We start from the raw sequence: 13,105 nt of genomic DNA, 5'->3' as shown, positions 1-13,105 counted from the left end.
CTAAAGCAAAAAGGAAGGATCTGGACTGTTGGTATTGCTAGTAATTTGCTTTTTACAGTAATGGTTGACATTAACCCTGTAGTGTCTTAGTAACTAAAGCCAATTGCTTTTTTTTTTTTTTTCTGAAAACACATTATGAAGAGAGATTATCAAGAAGATAATTACCTAAAGCTACTGCGATAAAATATAGAAGCAATTGGATTGCTTGGATGTCAACTATCAATTTTATCTTCTATAAAAATTAATTGCATTTTTGTTGTTGTTTTCTATGCAGAATCATTCATGCACTGTTTCAAGTTTTCATAATTTATTTATGATGATGAAAATATAGCAGCTGAATCGAAACATATTGTGGTGTTCGTTTCTCTGTTAAATATAGCTGTCTTATCTCTGTAGAAAGCAGAGGAAAATATGATCTTTAGTGCATGTAATGAAGATTATAGCTTTTAGTTTGGAGTAACTGAGAAATCTGCACTTCATCCATTAACATTTTAAGCTTTTTAGTTGTCCTTGTCACTTCATTGCATGCATGCTAATATCTCCTCATATAAAATTTAATCTGTCGAACTAAATGAAGGAATTAGTATCTGAAAGACATCTTTCATTAAGCAATTAACGAATCTTTCTAACAAATCTACAAAAGCATATGTGTTTATATTTAATAAGTATTTGTATGATCAGCCAATTACAATACATAGATACATCTTTTTTGTTTATTTGTGATATTACAAAATCTAAACTTACAATTAAGTTGTGATTATGCTGTAGAAAATGTAATTGTCAACAACTGTGCTTAGGGGACTGCTGTCTTTAAGAATCATATCACAGTCACATAAAGCTTAATATTAATTTCTTTGTGTAAGAATCTTTTTTTCCTTTCACTTTGTAATCCATGGAAAGAAATTATGAGGTAGTAAAGAATCTGCAGAGGGAACACATTCAAGGATATATCTTTTTAAAATTAACAAGGATGTATATGTGCATGTAGGATGGAAGCAAACAAGAAGAGGATGGCAGCCTGGGTGAAAAGATGATCACCTGCACCAGCTGCAACATGTTTCTTTTCACAGCTCAGAGTAGCTTTTCAAATGTACTCTCTATTCAGGCTGCTTGCATAATTTAATGAAGGGACACCCCAGCCTGACTTAAACTGTTACTAAACCACTGTCAGCCTCTGTGTAAAAAGTGAAAAACATGAGTAAAAATAGCGACATTATCCTTTTGCCCTTGCACAATCATTAACGTATTTGGGAGTAATTTTCTTAGCAGTATATGTGAGTGCTTCCTTCCTGGGCTTCCTTCTTGTTTGAATTAATAGTTCTTAGAACACTCTATGTGATGTATAAATGTCCAGTTGCTGTAGCACTTTGAATTGTCAACTGACTAGTAACTCTAATACAAAGAAAAAGAAAGCTACTTGATTTCCTTGCGTTAAGATTGTCATTGCTGTTATTGCTCTAAATTTGGCCCACTTTTATAGGCTTTTTTTGTTTGGGGGTGGTTTTTTTTGGTTTGTTGTTTTTTTTTTTTTTTTTGTAAATGAAGTCTTCAATCATGTAGTTTTTTGAGACAAAAACGATGGTAAAGCAGATGAGCAGTGAATTATACTAGCATCAAGAAGTGTCCAGTTTCCTGTGTGAGGACAAAATGCTGCATTACTGGTTCTTTTCAGACACACACAGTGTATACAACAATTCTAAGCATTTCCTTCTACTAAATATTGAAGAGTAATATTCTTCAGAAACTTTTACCCTTCTAAGTACATGTGGGTTCATGGCTGTTGGCAGGAGAATTACACAGAGAGAAACTGGAGGTGAGTAGAAGAAATAAAACCTCTAGTACTTAAAAAAAATACTGCACCTGCAATTATCTCTAGGAGAGAGACCTGTGAGTGAGATGAGTAAATGAATTATAGGAAGGCACATGGGTGTTATAGAAAGGAATTTGGCCAGTAGAAAGACTTGTTTTTCTTTCCAGACGTCCAAGCAACATCAAGACAGACAGTGCAGCATGCTTGATTTGACTCATTTGCTTATTTTTTTCATTAGCAGTTTGCTACCTGACTGTTTCAGAGCCAGTTCTCCAAGTGTTAAAATAACTCACCAGCTTGACAGCTATCATATATGTCTGGCAGTATTAACAAAGTGCAATCCTTGCCATGAAGTTAAAAAAAATGTATCAGACACCTACTTGCTGGTTGCCAGAGGACCAAACCTCTGAGCAAGAGAGAGACAGAGGGAATGCTGCACCACCAGCGAAGTTCAGGGATGGTGAGGAGCCAAGACACCTGCTATTTGCACCTCCTGGAAAGGGTGGAGTGGAGGAATCCTGGAAATATTTGTTTACTCTTGGGGTCCTCTTTGTCACATCTCTGAAAGTCTGCTCAAAGTTTCACTCTTTGTGTCAGACTCAGGGCTGTGTTTGTCTCATCCTGTGTTGTAGAGCCTGAAGTCATCTGCTCAAGGATGCCTTTTAGCTGTGTGCTGCACAAGGTACTGATAAGGCCCATTCCTTTGCTGATAGAGCCCCAGCCTCTCTCAAGCAGTAGCAGGGTCCTTCTGTTTTTAATCTTTTTTTTTTTTGCTCTCACAGTTTTCTGGACATGGACTTGTATTGCAATCCTTTTGTTTTATGCCTTAAGCAATTAATTCCAGTGCCTACTTCCAATGGGAAGTAGTATATTTGACAAATATTGGTGTAATGAAATTAGTGTTCAGTTAAATTCAGAGATTTTACCAAGTGCAATTCCTTGATCTGCTTTATTTCAAATGGAATTGCACAAACAATATCAATGTTTGGTTATAGTCCTTCTGATCAAGAGCAGTATAAATATATAGATAGAAAAAAGTCAGAAACTTGGAAAAGTAATATGTTGCTAGTGTATTGCACTTTAACCTTTTCTTTTTATCAGTTTTCAACAGAAAAACTGTGGAGATGCACTTGTGTAATGTTGTAGGGTTGTTATAGTGCGCTGCAGTTATTGAAGGGAATCATTCACCTGTAGTCTAAGATTGGATTAGATTTTACTTTGGCCAACCCAATGCCCACATGTCTACCATGCTTTACAATCAAGTGTGAACATGGGTTGTAAAAAAGATGCAAACAACTATAATGCAGAATTATTAGTACCATGTGTCTGTGCATTATTTAGCTGGGGTTTTATTACGGAAAAAAATGGGAATTACTTCTTTAGATCAAGTGAAGACTCAGATCCTCTGCATCCTATAGGAGACAGGGAAATAGTCTGATATGAATAATATCAACTTTGTTTCCTTTCAGATTTTAGTTTGCATTAATACAGAAATCTGAACTGTGTTTTCTTTTTTTTTTTTTTTTTGGTGGGTTTTTCGTTTGTTTGTTTTTCGGTTTTTGTTTCTTGTTTTAGGACATGTTGTTATATCCCTTAAAATGCTTTTTAAGCAGTCTCCTTTTCCTGGTGGAAATTTCTCTTCCCAGAGAAGCATTTTGACAATGATACTGATTAACATCCTTTCACAAGGTGAATAATATGTTAGGCGAAAATGTAGTAGAGTTAGAGAATTTGGCACAAAATTGGAATAAGGACAAAATGTTGTCAGAATTGGGTGCTGGAAGCCATATGCTTCTTTTTTGAAGGTGGGTCACGTTTTTAGCTGTCAGATGGCTAAGAATTCTCACATTGCCCGTGGACTTCAGGCAGAGACAGGTTTTCACCACGGTGGAAAGGCAGATCTGCCTGCTACCCCCAGTTTGGCACATGAATTCAAAACTTGTATGACAAGGCATCTGATTTATCAAGCTTAATTTGTGACGTGGAAGGACTTCTCTTACAGAGATTTGTTTTCCACTCTTCCTGGGGCAAGCTGTCATTTTACTACAAATTTTAGAAAATGGGGAAGATTGGGTTTGTTGGTTTATATCTTTCTCCAGATGATTCAGCTTGCAAAGTGAACTGCTTGAATAGGTATTTCATCTTAATATGGACAAAAACAAGTTTCTTGACTTGTGGTTGAGACAAGAGAAAGACAAAGATGAAAACAACCTAGTAAAACCCATAAAATTATACTTCTCGTCTCAACCCCCAAATAGGCTAATCGGTAACACACAGAATTTTCTGCCTACACTTTCATACTAGATTAAATAAATCTGCTGTTTTAACTTTCTAGTTCTTCCCAGTGTTTTTTTAGGAAGCTGCAGTCTTACTATGATGAGTAAGTATAAGTCCTTGTCCAAAGAACTGCGCACACTCCTATACCATATCAATCAATTTATTTCTTTATTTATTGTCCACTAATTTATTTTTTTTTTAATTCTAGATGAGGCTTCATCAGAGATTTTTTTGGGGGTGATACAAGTATTTCTATTGACAGTGTGTGAACTGTCACAATAGTATTGACAGTACTATTGTGTTTGTGGATCTCATTGCTAGAAAAAATTGACAGCTCTTGGTCCTTGTCCTCCACTGTGTTTTCACGTGTGGAAGCACAGCACCCAGCAGTTCTTGTCCCTGTCCTGAACTGCACAACTTCTCAACTAAGGTTAACAGGTCTTTCATTACTGATGTCCCACATTTCATCTTTGTGATTTCTGGTCCTTCTTTTTGTTGCCAGTGAGTTGACTTCATTTTCACATTTATATTTAATATTTTGTTGGTGGAAATTTTAAACCTACCTAACCTTGAAGCCAGTCCCTTAAGTACTTCACTAATATCCTCCTTCCCATAGGAATTATTCTTTTAATTGTGTAAACTACTGGCATTGGCAGCTGCTTCCAGAACTGCTTGTGACTATTGGAATGCTCTGCTCAGAGTTCCAGATTGATTAAGAATTTCTAGTTTTGCTGGTTTAGTTTTTTAATGTAAAATACTGGTTCACAGAATCATAGAATCATAGAAAGTTTGGTTTGGAAGGGACTTCAAAGATAATCTAATTCCAGCCTCCCCCATAGGCAGGGACACCTTCCACTAGACCAGGTTGCTGGGAGACGCAATCCAACCTTGGTCTTGAACTTTCCAGGAATGGGGCAGCCACAGCTTTTCTGAGCAACCTGCTTCTATGCCTCACTGCCCTCACAGTAAGGGAATTTCTTCCTAATAGCTAAATAAGGAGGAAACAGGCATCATTATATTGTGGAACTCATTATTTGTATGAAGAGTATATTTATTTTAACAAAAATTAGTACAGTGATTTTTTTTTTTTTTCAAAGCAGACTATTCTTGAGTTTTAATCTTTTTTTTCAGTGTTTGGAAATGAAGTTCCATTGTGCTATATGGATGTTGCATGGAGTTTTAAGCAGCAATTTATCCTGCAAAATTTCCATTTCTGGTTTTTATTCAGAAACTTGTTTGTTTTGAAAAGTATCTTTCTAACTTTACAAGTAGAAGCCAACAAGTATGAACCCATTTACCCTGAGAGAAAAACTATCTTACTTTCTTGCAAATGAGTTTTTAAAAAAGAAAACTGCTTCTGGTTTTTAGGACATCCTATGGAAAACTTTGTCCTGGCATATTCATTCAATTCTCTAGTTACTTCCAACTCATGTATCCCAGTCATCTCAGAAAATACCTTTCCCTTACTAATATTTGTTTTAGGTTTCATCTGATGATAAGTCTTTATCTTATCTCCTCATCTGTCCTTTGTTTAATTCCAAACTGGTGAAAGTGGTTTCTGAGTGGCTGCACTGCTGTGGCTGTCATGTAACTGGGTGGCATCAGCCCTTAAAACAGAGCTGGCCACCAGCAAAATGGAAGCTATTTCTGTTTTCCTCAAGTGAGGGTGGCTTTCTGGTGACTTTCTCTTGTTTAATTAGGAGGAGTCTTTGCCCCTTCAGTTCCTATGTATTTGGAAAAGTAGGTGTTATTTCTAAAGACTTGGAAACTTTTGTGTATAAATTTATAGAACAAATTTTGTATTTATATTCACTGCAGACAATTACTGCATTTTCAGTCCTCAATATGCATAGTGATAATCAGTATCAAAAGAGGAATGTGTTTTCTGCCTTCAGCTTGAAGTAAAGGCTTTCTTCTTAAACAGCATGTCAGCTTTCTAACTTCAGCATTGAGTGAATTAAAGTTTAATTATGATAACACAGCTAAATTAATAGACTTCATGCATGAAATAAATACAAAAGAAAGGTATCTAAACAGGTCCAGAATATGAAAGATTTTAGGTCAAACGCTTTCTGTTACCATCACTTTGTTTTTAACTGATGAATATTTACCTTTACTAATATTTTATAGCCATCTTCTCTCCTGCACTGAGTACACAAATATAAAATACTGATGAAGAATGCTTTAATAACAGTACTTACCAATGGATGGTAGCTGTAGTAAAATAAATACTTGGTATAATTAAAAAGAAAAAAGTACAGGGTTTTTTTTTGCCTCTTTTAAATAGATTTAGTAGTAAAATTTACCGTTTCCTTAATTCTATGAGAAATTTCACTAAAGTTTATTGGGTTGATTTATGCTGCTGGTATAGAAAAAATGTTAAATGAGTTTAACTTCAAGACCTCCCATGCTCAGCTGAACTGAGATACACTTTTAGATCAGACTGGATAATTTGCCTTTCAGAAAATCACCACGTTGTGGCATGTACTAAGGGAGAGGTAAAAATAGTTGCCACAGTTGCAGTAACTTTTCTAATAATCGACGTTGACATTATTTAGCTACTGCCAGAAGACAGGGCAGAGTGTTTGATTTATTAAAGGATAAAATCAGTGCTGCCATGTAGGTGGGAGTGCCCTGCTGCTCCATATAGTCTATATGTGATGTCAAATTTTCAGCATCACCCTCGCCAAGGGCTTGCTGGGAGATGTGCAAAGACTCCTTATTTGATTGTGGTGATATTTGTACCTCAGAGTGCCGAACACTTTGAACTTCTGCCACATTTAAATAGGCAATGACACCAGTTCCAGTGTATTTGTACTCTGGTTTTGTTCTCTCCCTGGTCACCTCTCCTGAGATACTGTTAATGGTTTTGTGGAAATAATTTATGATGCAGGACATACTTGTAATGAAGACATAAAGGGCATCATTCATTCTCTTAAACAGAGATGTCTGTCTTGTGAGGCCTCCAGCTGTGGGCCCAGAAGGATGTAATTCTCCATCCATGGCAGTGTCAGACCTGCCACTATGTGTGAATGTGGAATAAATACCATAGAGCATATTACAGTACTAGATATACCCCTAGCTTGACGCAGCTGAATTGAGCCCTGCTTGTTTGCTCCAGGTGAAATAAATCAGTTTGAGCTTCACTGATGGTACTGATTTGGATACAGGGAGAGCAAGCAATTTCAGATAGCTACATTCTGGTACCTAAAATTTAATCTGAAACCAACATACAGCCAAAAGCAGAGTACTTACTGTCTTCACTGGTACATGGGATGGAGGCTGGAAACTTGTTGTTATGTCACTGCCAGCCTAAAGCCATTGTGGTGCAAACTCATCTTTAAATAAAATGTGAAATTCTGCTAAGTGAAGTGTAAGATACATTCACCCATACTAAGTTCATGCACCTGGCCACACAAAAGTGAAGATTGCAGTTGTCCCTCTGGTGTGGAAGTAAGACAGGTATCTCTAGAGAGGAATTCATAGCACCTGAATTAGCACTCACACTAGGAACTACACTTTCCATGTGCTCTATAGGATATGCAGGGGGATTAGGAGCCTTACTGATTGCTTTAATTTAAGACAGGTAAATCAGGGTCTGAATTTTTTAATGTTAAACCTTCAGACAGAACCCCTGAAATGTAAAACAAGTATATTAAAGAGTCTGCAAGAAGGGTGGAGTGATATCTGTGGTGTTAGGGAGACAGGCAAATATCAAACAGATTTGGTAGTTAGATGGCTCAGATGTTTGGCTGAGTGTTGAATTTGTATTAGGAATTACTTTGTTGCTCGTCTTCTTCAAAAGGATGACTGCATGGTTTATTGTGAGATATGAGATTAACAATGGTTTTTTTCCAGCTGTCACCATGTCCTGCAGCCTGAGTCTTGCCCATGCAGAATTCCTAAAGAAATGGTGACAGACAATTGTAATTATTCCAGTGGAGAAGAAACAACTGATCAATTCCCAGGAAAATCAAAGTGTTCCTAGAATAAAATAATGTTTTTTAGGAGCAATTCCTGATAACTCTTTTTATCATCTAACAGTGATTTCTGTTCATGAGACAAAGCTTTACTGTTTATTTAATTATGTGCTAAGGCACATAAAAAACAAGGAGGTAATCCAGGGCAGCCAACACTCATTTACCAATGGCAAATTGTGCCTGGCAAATATGGTGACTGTTTATAATGGAGTGATGGCAATGGGTGATGAAGAAAGTCTAACAGATATAATTTATTTAGATTTCCATAAAGCCTTTGATATAGTCTCAGACGACATCCTTATCTCCAAACTGGAGACATATGGATTTGATGGACGGACTACTCAGTGGATAAGGAATTGGATGTTTCATTGCAGCCAGAGTTGAGGTCGATGGCTCTATGCCCAGGTGGAGGCTGGTGGTGAGAGTTGTCCTTCAGGGATAGGTCTTGGGACTGGTGTTCTTCAGTATCTTCATTGATGACGCAGACGGATTGAGTGCACCCTCAGCAAGTTTGCAGATGACATGAATCTGAGTGGTGCAGGTGACACCAGAGAAAGGTGGGATGCCATCCGGAGGGACCTGGACAAACGAGAAGTGGGTTATGGGAAACTCATGAAGTTCAGTAAGTTCAAGTGCAAGGTGCTGCACCTGGGTCAGGATAAGTCCTAGGCATGTGTACAGACTGGGAGCAGCCATTGAGAGGAGCTCATCAGAAGATGACTTGAGTGTTCTTGTGGATGAACAGCTGGGTATGAGCCAGCAGTGTGCACGTACAAACCCAGAAAGGCAAACTCATCCTGGGCTGCATCCAAAGGAGCGTGGCCAGCACATCGAGGGAGGGGATTCTACCCATCTACTCTGCACTCGTGAGGCCTCAGCTGGAGTGCTTGGGTCCAGGTCTGGCATCTTCAACACAAAAAATACATGAATCTGTTAAAGTGAGTCCAGAGGAGAGCCACAAAGATGATAGAGGGATAGAGCATCTCTCCTACAGGCTGAGATGGGGTTGCTGAACTTAGAGAAAAGATGGAAACCTCATTGGAAACCTCAATGCATCCTTCCAGTGCCTTAGGGAGGGAAAGGGACTTTTTATACAGGCATATAGTGACAGGACAACGGGAAATAGCTTTAAACTGAAAGAGGACGGGTTTAGATTAGCTGTTAGGGAGAAATTTACTCAGAGGGTGGTGAATTACTAGAGTGAGTTGCTCAGGGAGGATATGAATGTCTCATCCCTGGACATATTCACGACCAGGTTGGATAGGGCCCTGAGCAACCTGGTCTAGTGGAAGGTGCTCCTGATTGTGTCAGGGGGGTGGAAACTAGATGATCTTTAAGGTCCCTTCCAACACAAGCTATTCTATGATTCTATAATCTTGAGGAAAAGTCTGTGTAGAAATACTAGTTTAACTTCTACCCATGTTTCAAGGCAGAATCATCCTTGTTTATGTTTCTGAACTGGATGGTCTGAGGTGAATTCCTGCAGGATACTCAGCTTCATGACTTACAAGGTTTCTTCCATTCCCATATTTTCTCATTGCTGTTTGAGTTGCTGTAACCTTAATTAAGGTTGCCTTCTTACAGTATTTTTTTAAATGTTCTTGGAAGTGTTGAACTGCTTGTGAGTTTAAAGCAAATTAACAATACTTCTTTTTTTTCCCCTCTTGAAAAGCTGTTTTACAATATGTCTCTTGTAAACTTGTAGCTTTCTAAGTTTCTGTATCAGAATTTGAATTGATTATGGGATTTGACGGATTGTATCCCATTAGCTCTTTGGCTTGTAGGAAACAGCCCTTGACCTATTTTTTTAAGCTTTATTTCATAACTGTTTTCAAAACTGTCTGAAGATCAAAAAAGCAGGGTCATTCATTTAAATTTACTTTAAAGACCAGCGGTTCATGGCTAATGAATGTACGGTTTATTAATCAAATGTATGTAGCTAAAAGAAGCCAACTACAATTCACTTACAATTGCGATTTTACCCTATTTTAACGTTATTTTAATGAGCTACAGATTTGAATGTGGGCTTTGTTCATCTGTTGCTTCCACTCAATTGCAGTTTCACCCTAAGAAGACACAAGACAGATTGATCAGGCTTCCAGTCATTGTGAGACTTAAATGAAGTGAACAGGGCCTTATGTTTCAAAACCAAATGAGAGGATTAAAGCAACAAAAAAAAAAAATTCTCCTATGTTATCTGTCTGCTGTTCTTAAATTTGATTAAGCTACTTGCCACTAAGCACTTTTGGTTTTACTGTAAATACAGCCTAGAAATAAATTTTCATGGCCGCAGGCACCAATCAGCAAGTGATACCATGAATAATTAGCACTTAGAAACACTTGTTCATGTTAGAATATTTCTTTGATTGCCATTTCCAAAGAACACACTCAGATAATAGGACAGTACATTTCCTTAAGGTCTAATTGGGATTGAGCTCCGTGCCAGCAGTTACAATAGTAGTATAAGCAAACTTTTCAGAATATTTGGATTTTGTGTGTGTGTGTGTGTGTGTGTGTGTGTGTGTGTGTGTATATGTAGTGCAAGTTTGTATTTTATGAGAGCAGAAAAAAAAGAATAGTTCCAAGTTAAACTGTAACAATTTGATGCATTCATATTTTTTTTTTTACACTACAGCATTCAGTTTTGGGCTATAAAAGACACTTTTGAACCTGAATATGACCATATCTAATATTACCTTTGCAAAATATATGCAGATTGCAATGACCTGTAAAATAATTAAATGGCCTGTGAAGACAATGTAAGCAAGAATTCTGTATCCTACTTTATTCTTTTCTGCTTTATTCTTATAAGCTCTTCGACTCGCTTGAGAATATCTGATAGGGAGTAGCAATCCTTGTGAGTTATACTGAACATAAACTCTAGGAACAGCAATGTAGAAGCATAGCTCAGTTTTATAGACTTTTGCTTTGCTTTGAATGTTTAACTTTTGACATAAGTGTGTTTGAACTGTGAAGTCCGTCAAGAAATACTTTGAAAGTATTCATCGTTCGAGGAATAATGTTCTATTTTCCAAATATATTTAATTTGCCTATTCTGTATTTGATGTTGATGCAGATTGCACATCCATACTTCATGTACGCCTTTTTTGTTCTAAATTGCCTTTTGAGTTTTTCATTAAACACTGTTTAGTAACATAGCAATCTAACGTATCTGTGGTTAATCCCACATTTCTTGTGTACCCAAACTGCCACCCTCCTCTAGTATGACATTCTGTGCAGGAAATCCATGGCTGCAGATTCTGGTGGCCTGACTAATATGGGGTTGTTCTCTCTAATGACTTTACAGATTGAGATTTGAAATAATAAATATATTTTGTTAATGCTGAGACATTTTGCGGGCATTGAAAATGCTTTTGGGGTGGAAAACAGCTATTTAATACCTTGAAAGAAATGTTTTTGAAAATTGTTCTTTGTATACTGTTTTGACTACATTAAGTACAAGCACTGGCCAATTAGTGCAGGATCTCCATGGAGCAGGTTAAATTTACAGCGGGTGAAACTGAGACAGAGGGGGAAAAACTCGACTTTCTGGAGTGGTTAAGCGTGTATCTCCAGTGATTGGCATTTCTATGGGACAACTGGAGCACAAGCTGCCATAACGATGCACTTGTAATTCAGCTGCAGTGAGAGCAGTGAAGGCTGGGGAGGCTGTGGCAGTGCAGTAGTCAGCACAAGGACTTGGGACAGCCTAGGTAAATCTTCGCTGATGTTGTCTGTAGCATCAAGTTACCAAAGCTACCTGGGGTTTGCCTCACTAGACTGTGAGCTGTACCTTCATTCAGTATCCAAAGGACAAATGCAATCTAGAAACTGTAAGATTATGATCAGATTTGGGAGTCCCAGACTCCCAGATTTGCATGGCTTTCTCTTGAGTATTCAGATTCTCCTTGTCTTGTTTAAGTGTTAGACTAATGTCTATCAGCCTCAGGAATTAAATGTGCGAGAATGAACACATTGATAAGAAAAACTAATTTATAATCAACACTGACTCTTTATGCAAAAATTTAGAATAATACAGGTTTTAAATCTGTCTGATTCCCACACATTGTTTGTTTTTAAATAATGTGCTGCATGAAGTGCATTTCTTGTGTTCCAGGGAGATGTTCGTTAATAGACCTTTGTGTTTTCTCAGCCTTTGTGTGGCCATATGTAAACTTGAGGAACTGAGTTCTGTTGTGTGCATCTGTGTCTAGCTGAAATCAAAGGTGATTTGACGTTTCTCACCCCACATGATAATTTAGGTGAAAAAAATATTGGTGGTGAATTTGAAGCACAAACATATTTGCGTTCTGTATGTTAATCTTTATGCAAACTGTGTGATATTATTTAAGAAGAAGGCTCTAAGAAATATCTGCATATATTTTTAATAGAGTTGGATTACTTTATATTTCATAAAAGCATGTATGGAGGCAAAAGCACACAGTGTGATGAAATTTTGTGAAGCATTTGTGGGTTTGTTTTTTGCAATGCATGGTGTTTGGTGGCACAGTCAGTGAATATTTCTGTGTAGCTTTGCAGTGTAAAACAAATTTCTCTTGACATTCAGTGTATGTAAGTAACCAAGAATATAGTTCATTTCATTTAGTGTTCAGTCATCTAAAATCAAAGCATTTGGAATATTAATACTTAGCTTTGATATAAATGAGTAATCTACCATGTATTAAGCTTCCTCTGTTTAAACTGAAGTTTCCAGATAGAACAGGATACCATCTGTATTTTTTCATATTATTATTGCCCTCATAATAAGTTCAAGGTGAGATTTTCAGGCAGTAAGCTGCAAGTCAGTTTTCATATAAACACTTTAGAAAAGCCATCTTGACACCAGCAGTTATGCAGTCTTCCATCTATAATGTAAATGACTACACCTGCGTTATTTTTATTTCTTCATTATTTTTGTCTGCTCATTTAAAAATGCTTAAAACATTAAAAACATTTCTGCAAATATGTGTGAAAGGAGACAATTGTTCTTGTAGGAAAGGCCAGGAAAACACACAAAAGAGGCCACAGAGAGACAATA

At 37.2% G+C, this 13,105-nt stretch overlaps 1 protein-coding gene across 4 annotated transcripts in view; it reads left to right on the top strand.

The window, feature by feature from the left end:
• The window catches only part of CYP7B1 (cytochrome P450 family 7 subfamily B member 1), a 125,462-nt gene that overhangs the window by 38,238 nt on the left and 74,119 nt on the right, over window positions 1–13,105 (top strand). The window lies entirely within an intron of this gene.

This window comes from Taeniopygia guttata, chromosome 2 (assembly GCF_048771995.1).
Source record: "Taeniopygia guttata chromosome 2, bTaeGut7.mat, whole genome shotgun sequence".
Lineage (NCBI taxonomy): Eukaryota > Metazoa > Chordata > Aves > Passeriformes > Estrildidae > Taeniopygia > Taeniopygia guttata.
The sequence above is the reverse complement of the archived record's forward strand: the minus strand, read 5'-3'. Positions and strand labels throughout refer to the sequence as shown.